Below are 6,900 nucleotides of genomic sequence, written 5' to 3' on the forward strand. Positions count from 1 at the left end.
GAGATGGTGGAAGTGGTGGTATTGGTGGTGATGGTGGTGGCATCAGCATCAGCAGTATCAGGGGGTGCACACCTTTGGTCCCAGCACTCAAAAGGCAGAGGCAGATGGATTTCTATGAGTTCGAGGCCAGTCTGGTCTACAGAGTTGAGTTCCAGGATAGCAGGTACTATACAGAGAAACTGTTTCAAAAAAAAACAAACAAACAAACAAAAACAAAAAAACAAAACAAAAAAAAGCCTTCAAGAGGCCGGAGAGATGGCTCAGTGGTTAAGAGACTGCCAAACTGCCTGCTCTTGCAAAGGACCTAAATTCAGTTCCCAGCATCCACAGGGTGGTTCACAACCACCTATAACTCTAATTCTAGGGGATTCAATGCCTTCTCCTGGCCTCCATGGGCACCAAACAGGCACATGGTGTACACACAAACATTCAGGCAAAACACTGATATACATATAATGAACCTAAAACAAACTAAAAAAAGAAAAGAAAAACTTAAAGTTATTTTAGAACCTTAGATTTACCTAAAAAATCCTCAAGCACTTTCATTCAATTTGATGGTAAAGCAAAATGGTTAAGAGCTCAGACTCAAGTCTGTGTTCTTCATTGTGACACCTGGAGTCACCAATCTAATCCTGCAATGATCTCTGCTGAAAGGGAACCAAGCCTTAGGTTAGGGTGTATAGTAAGAGAATGGGTTTCAGCCTTGCAGGATGGTGCCTTTGAGAAAGAAGCCTGAGCTTGAAGCCTGAGCCCCCACTAAGTCCAGGGTGCTCCACAGTGACTGTGTGGGTCCTGAAGAACAGGGAACAGAGCAATTCATGAGTAGACAGCTGAGACCAACCAGGATTCTAAGTCAGCATTGCTGTCTCCAGATGTAGAAAATGGAGATGACACTCACCATCAAGGCCACTGCACTTCACCAGGCACAGGGCTCAACAGCAACGCAACCTAACTAAGCCAATTATCCCATTTTCCCCTATTTCCTCCTCAGTAAAATTAGAATAATTGTAACTACCTCTACATACACACATATGTGCATACTCACATGCTAAAACACAAGCACAGATCCATCCTGAAATCACAGACACTCATGAGAAAGAAGCAAGCCTAGGAGTTCAGTCCTAGACAATCAAAAGAATAAATAAATGTTAATCACTTACACAGTGCTTGGTATGCTTAAGTAAACCTCACTAGGTATTACACTAAAATAAAAGAATGATAATAATTATTAGCTGTGTGGCCTTGAACAATCATTTCTCTGTAAACTACCATCCTGCTCTGTTAAGTATAGTCAATGGCCCAAATAAAAACCTATCTAGAAATACTATGAGAATCCTAATCCAAATAAAGTATATGGTTTGCCCAAATAAATAGTAATGTGAAGGCATAGCCAAGAAAAAAAAAAAAAAACCTGGTAGTCTTGATAGTCCCTAAAATTTTATTCTCAGGACTGAAGATAAAACCTAATAGGAGACTGCTTACTTGCCATGGCCAAAGCTGTTGGCTTAATCCCTAGCACCAAATAAAAGGGGAAACGCATGCTCTCTTCTTTGGCAATACAGCCTAGTAGCAGTAGTACTGTAACCCCGAAATAGCAAGCATACATAGCATGAATAAGGCCATGAGTAAGGCCCTGTAATCCAAGCTACTCACGAGGATGAAGCAAAATTGCTTGAGCCTACGAATTCAAAGACCAACCTGGAACATGTCTCTAATCCCAGAGAGGTGGAGGCAGGAAGATTAGAAATTCAAGATCATTCTCTGCCACACGGAGAGAGCTCTAGGCCAAACCTGAGTTACATGAGACTATCTCAAAGATGGATGGATGGATAGATGGGATGGAATGGATGGGATGTAGATGGCTTTAAGCACATACTATATTTAAAGGAGAGAGAGCAAAGCTTTTAATTGAAGTGTAGCAGCTCACACAAAAGTGCTCATAGCCAAAGCCCAGTGTGGTGTCACACTTGACAGCACTTGACAGGCAGAGCCATGAGTTCAAGGTCAGCCTGGTCTGAGTGTCAGGATAGCCAAGGCTACACAGAGAAAACTTGTCTCAAAAAAACAAAAAGTGACACACAAGTATCACTCAATGATTCTTAAAAACTCAACACAGCCATAACATCAACAACTCAGATCATAACTCAGAATATTTCCAGCACACCTCTCTTTTGTCCTCAAAGCCAAAGATGATTGTTCTGACTTCTGGTCCATCTTTCAATTCTGTCTGACTGATTCTTTTTGTTTGTTTGTTACTATTGTTTGCTTTTTGTTTTTAATTAATTTATTTTATGTATGTGTTAAGTGTTTTACCTGTGTATATATGTACCACATGCATGCCTAGTGTCCATGGAGGGCAGAAGACAGCATCAGATCACCTGGAACTGGAGTTTTATGGATGGTTAGGAAAGACCACAGGGGAGTTGGGAACTGAATCAGGGTCTTCAACAAGAGCAACAAGTGCTCTAAAATGCTGAGCCAGTGTTCCAGCCCTCTATTTTTTAAACTTTATAGTAATGTAGTCACACAAGTATGTTCTTTCATATATGCTTTAATTATCTTTCTTGCAAGGAAAATATATTCAAGTCAGATGTAATAAAAAAAAAAGTCCTATCAACACTATCAAAAATCATATTCATCAAATCACCCCAGGAGGCAGGCAGTTCTCTGACTTCAAGGCCAGTGATTTGGGGGAGGGAGGGAGAGAGAACACAACACAAACTTAAACTATAAATCATTCTCAAAGTAAACTTCTCAAACATAAAATTTGAAGTATCATTGTATTTAAAGGTAAATACTGGACAGTGTGACTAAATGACCCTGCTTGATGATATCAATAGAACCTTCACTATGGGTTTCGTTGGTGGTGTAATCTTCCAGCTATTAAAGGCTTTCAAAATGCCTCTGATGAAAATCAACACCAATTCAGAGGTAATATCAATTCTGGGAGGATCCAAGTACCTCTGATTGAAGGTAAGCTTTGCAGAGTGTAGGGGACTGTCTTCCACCATCAACCTGATACAGCTTCAGGGCAAAGAAGACCCCTGGAACTCCATCAAGTGGTGTGCTGGCTGCACTAAGTGGACTACTGACCATGGTGGGCTCCATAATATTGGGGAACATTCTGTTGGCCCTCATCAAGGGTGTCACAATATTACTTGGCAGTTCCACAATGCCACCCCTATTCCTGGAAGACCCCAGCCAACTAACCCCTAAAGAAGGAGCACCAGTCTCAGGTTATCCCAACTACCAGCAATACCTCTGAGGAAGCCAGTGCCTGCCCCCACCACCATGGGAGCTACTCCACAGTTCGTTCCCAGATGAGTTAACTCCAAAGGAAGACTGGCTCCCACATAGCCCTTTGACAATCCAGGAGGGCCTCTCAGACTCCACTCCACTGAGGTGGGGCACACCAGTGACCTTGTCATATGATCACCTTTTTTGTCTCTCAGGGTACCCAGCTTCACACATGTAACAAGTTCACCCCAGATCCTTCCTGTGGCACCCTGATAAGTATTTAAAGTCAGTTCAATAAATAAATACATACACCATAGGAAACAATTTGCTCCTCCTCTCCACTCAGATTTCTTGTATCTTTTTTTAACTCTTAGTAGGAGAAAATAATGACATTCAGGGCTAGCAAGACAGTCCAATGGTTAAGAGCCCTTGCTGCTCTTCCAGAGAAATCAGTGGTTCAGTTCCCAGCACTCACATGGCAGTTCACAAGAGTCTGTAACTCAGGGTGTTGGATTTCCAACTTGACCGCTCAAGAAATAAGGTACATATGTGGTGCATATGTACATATAGAAAACCTCACACATTAAAAATAAATTAATGAATAAAGGAATGAATGCATAGATAGAGACAGGTAGGTAGGTAGACTGATAGATATGTAGAGCAATCGATCTTTGATGCACACATATGCTAGAGAGACTGCACTCTGGTTGTCAGGCTTGGTGGTAAAAATCCTCACCCACTGAGTCATTTTACCTGACCTGCATTTACTTTACTTTACTCAATATTGTGTGTATATGATGTGTGTCATGCATGCCACAGTGTACATATGGAGGTCAGAGGATAATTTTTAGGAGTCAGTTCTCTTTCTACCCTGGGTTCCAAGTATCAAACTCGGATCATCAGACTTGCATAGCTTTCTCTACTGCACCATCTCACAGGCCCTCCAACAGTGGTTCTCAATTTATGGTTGACCCTCACAGGTCATGTAGCAGATATCCTGCAGATTAGATATTTACATTACAATTATAACAGTAGCAAAATTACAGATACGGAGTAGCAATGAAATATATTATTTTATGGTTAAGGTCACCACAATATGAGGAACTGTGTATTAAGGAGTCACAGCATTAGAAAGGTTGAGAATCACTGCTCTACAACAAAAATCTATAAATAACCAAATGGTTCTACTTTATACTATAATAAGTTCCTACTACTCATCTATATAACAGCTTCATATTAGAAGTCTATAATCATTAGCCCAGCATGGTGACACACACCTGTAATCCCAGCACTGGGAAGGCAGAGAGCAGGTGAATCTCTGTAAATTTGAAGTCAGTCTGGTCTACACAGTAAGTTCCAGAACAGTCAGGGCTATGTAGAGACTAAGTCTCAAACAAAACAAAAATGTATAATCGGCACTGCCCAACAAGGCTGTCATAAGCCACATGACTATTTAAAATTATTTAAATTGGTCTGGAGAGATGTCTCAGAGGTTAAAAGCATATATTGCTCTTCCTGAGTATCAATATTAAAGCTAATTCTTTGGATGAACTAGTCAAACTTTAAGTGCCTGATAGGTACTACACAGCAAAGATATCAAACATCTCCATCACCATGGGAAGTTCAACTGAACAGCACGTGTGCTACATATTCATCACCGATTCAACCCTTAGCCTCTCAGCCTACTCTGCTAAAATTTACCAAAGAAAATGATAACCAGTGACTAGTTATAGTTCACAATTGCAATGATTATACTTCTTTGGCTCTCATTCTTTTTTTTTTCCCCCTAGGTTTTTCGAGACAGGGTTTCTCTGTAGCTTTGTAGCCTGTCCTGGAACTAGCTCTTGTACACTAGGCTAAGCTCAAACTCACAGAGATCTGCCTGTCTCTGCCTCCCAAGTGCTGAGATTAAAAGTGTGCACCACTACCGCCCTCATCTTTCTTGGTATCTCTCAAACTCCTTAATTTTCCCTCCTTTTGAAATCCTTTCTTTGGTTTCCACTGTACATCATTAACCTAACATTAAGTATTAGTTAGCTCTATTTTCTCTTGTCCAGTAAATCTGTTCTTTCAAATTCAAGCTTTTATTCATATTAGGTCTACCTTTCTTCTCACTGCAAGATCTCTGTAACCAAGCTCCTGTAGGCCATTTTTTCTTGGATATATTTTAGCCTCTGTATTAAACATATAAAGGGTTTTAGTTCAGTCCTTTACCAAAACTCCCTACCCTTTCCGATTAACATACTTCTATTTATTCTCGCAGGCCCAAAGTATACCAACTTCAAATTTCTCTTGCCTACATTCAACTAATCAACAGATGTATACTTCCTATAAGGGTCTAACTAGCCAGCCATTTGCCACAGTCTCACTTCAGCTGCTGTTTCTGAGTATAGTACAGAATAACTGTTGCCAACCTCTCCACAGCCTCACTCAGGCACATTACTACCCAACACCTCTCCCTGAAGTTGCCTTTCATTTCAAAAACCTAAAAGGACTCAATACAGATAGTAAAAGAAAATTCCAACATTTTAATAATTTGAATTTAACAATTTATGGAATATATTTTGCAAGCTTATCTTTGCCTCCACTATCTTCTATTTTGTGCTAGTAGAACTACAACTCAGAGTATCTGCTTACCTCTGCCTCCCAAGAACTGGGACTAAAGGCATGTGCCACCACCACCACCTGGCATGAGCCATGTGCTTCTAATCCTAACACTTAAGGGGTATAGGCAGGAGAATCTCAAGTACAAGGCCAACCTGGGCTGCAGAGTGAGATCTAGTCTCAAAATAAAAAGCAATAAACAGGCTGGGGATACATCTCAGGGGCAGAGTGCTTGCCAAGATGAATAAGGCTCTGTGTTCAATTCCCAGGCCAAAAACTAAGAGGAGGAGGAGTCATCACTATCACAATCCAACAAAGCGTTTTTAAAATGGTATAGACCAGGCCCTTCCAAACAGAGAGAGTTAAAACAACAGGTTACTTGTGGTACTTTGCAAGCAAAGGAAGGCAAAAGCATATTGCTTCACTCAGTCTCCAAAAGCTGAACTCTAAAAAGAACAAGGATGTATTACAACAAAACTGCTTTCTACAAACCATTCCACACTGGATCAGTTCTCCCAAGAGAAGCAGACTGTTTATACTGGTTCCTGTCATACAATTTGTCTTTTTTTAATTCAATTAGTCAACAATCACAAAAAGTATAAAGTTAATGATTTAGGTGTATATTACCCTTATTATATTACAAATAAGACTCTCTCTGGATGCATTAATCCTGTCACTCAAGAGACAGACACAGGGAGATCTTTGTGAGTTCAAGGCCAGCCTGGTCTACAAAGCAAGTTCCAGGACAGCCAGGACTGTTACACAGACAAACCCTGTGTCGAAAAGGAAAAAAAAAAAGAAAGAAAAAAAGAAACAAAACAAGACCTTCAATTGCATGGGGCACTTTATGAATCAACTAAGCAGAACTATTTGTAAACCTGGAGAAATGCTCACTGAGAGGCAGTAGCAGGTGAATCTCTCTCTGTGAGTTTGAGCCCGGACTGGGCTACACAACAGTTCTTCCAGTCTAGTCAGTCAGTGAAACCCGATCTCAAAAAAAAGAGAAAAAAACAATATTCCATCTTAGAAATCTTTTTTTTTTTTTTTTTTTTTTTTTTT

The 6,900-nt window shown here is 40.4% G+C and overlaps 1 protein-coding gene and 1 pseudogene across 5 annotated transcripts in view; one reads left to right on the top strand and one right to left on the bottom strand.

Annotated features, from left to right (window-relative positions):
• The window catches only part of Mtmr3 (myotubularin related protein 3), a 125,360-nt gene that overhangs the window by 109,081 nt on the left and 9,379 nt on the right, over nucleotides 1-6,900 (bottom strand). The gene's annotated exons all lie outside the window — the stretch shown is intronic.
• On the top strand, nucleotides 2,851-3,325 carry LOC113458168 (annotated as a pseudogene).

This window comes from Microtus ochrogaster, unplaced genomic scaffold, assembly GCF_000317375.1.
Source record: "Microtus ochrogaster isolate Prairie Vole_2 unplaced genomic scaffold, MicOch1.0 UNK6, whole genome shotgun sequence".
NCBI lineage: Eukaryota > Metazoa > Chordata > Mammalia > Rodentia > Cricetidae > Microtus > Microtus ochrogaster.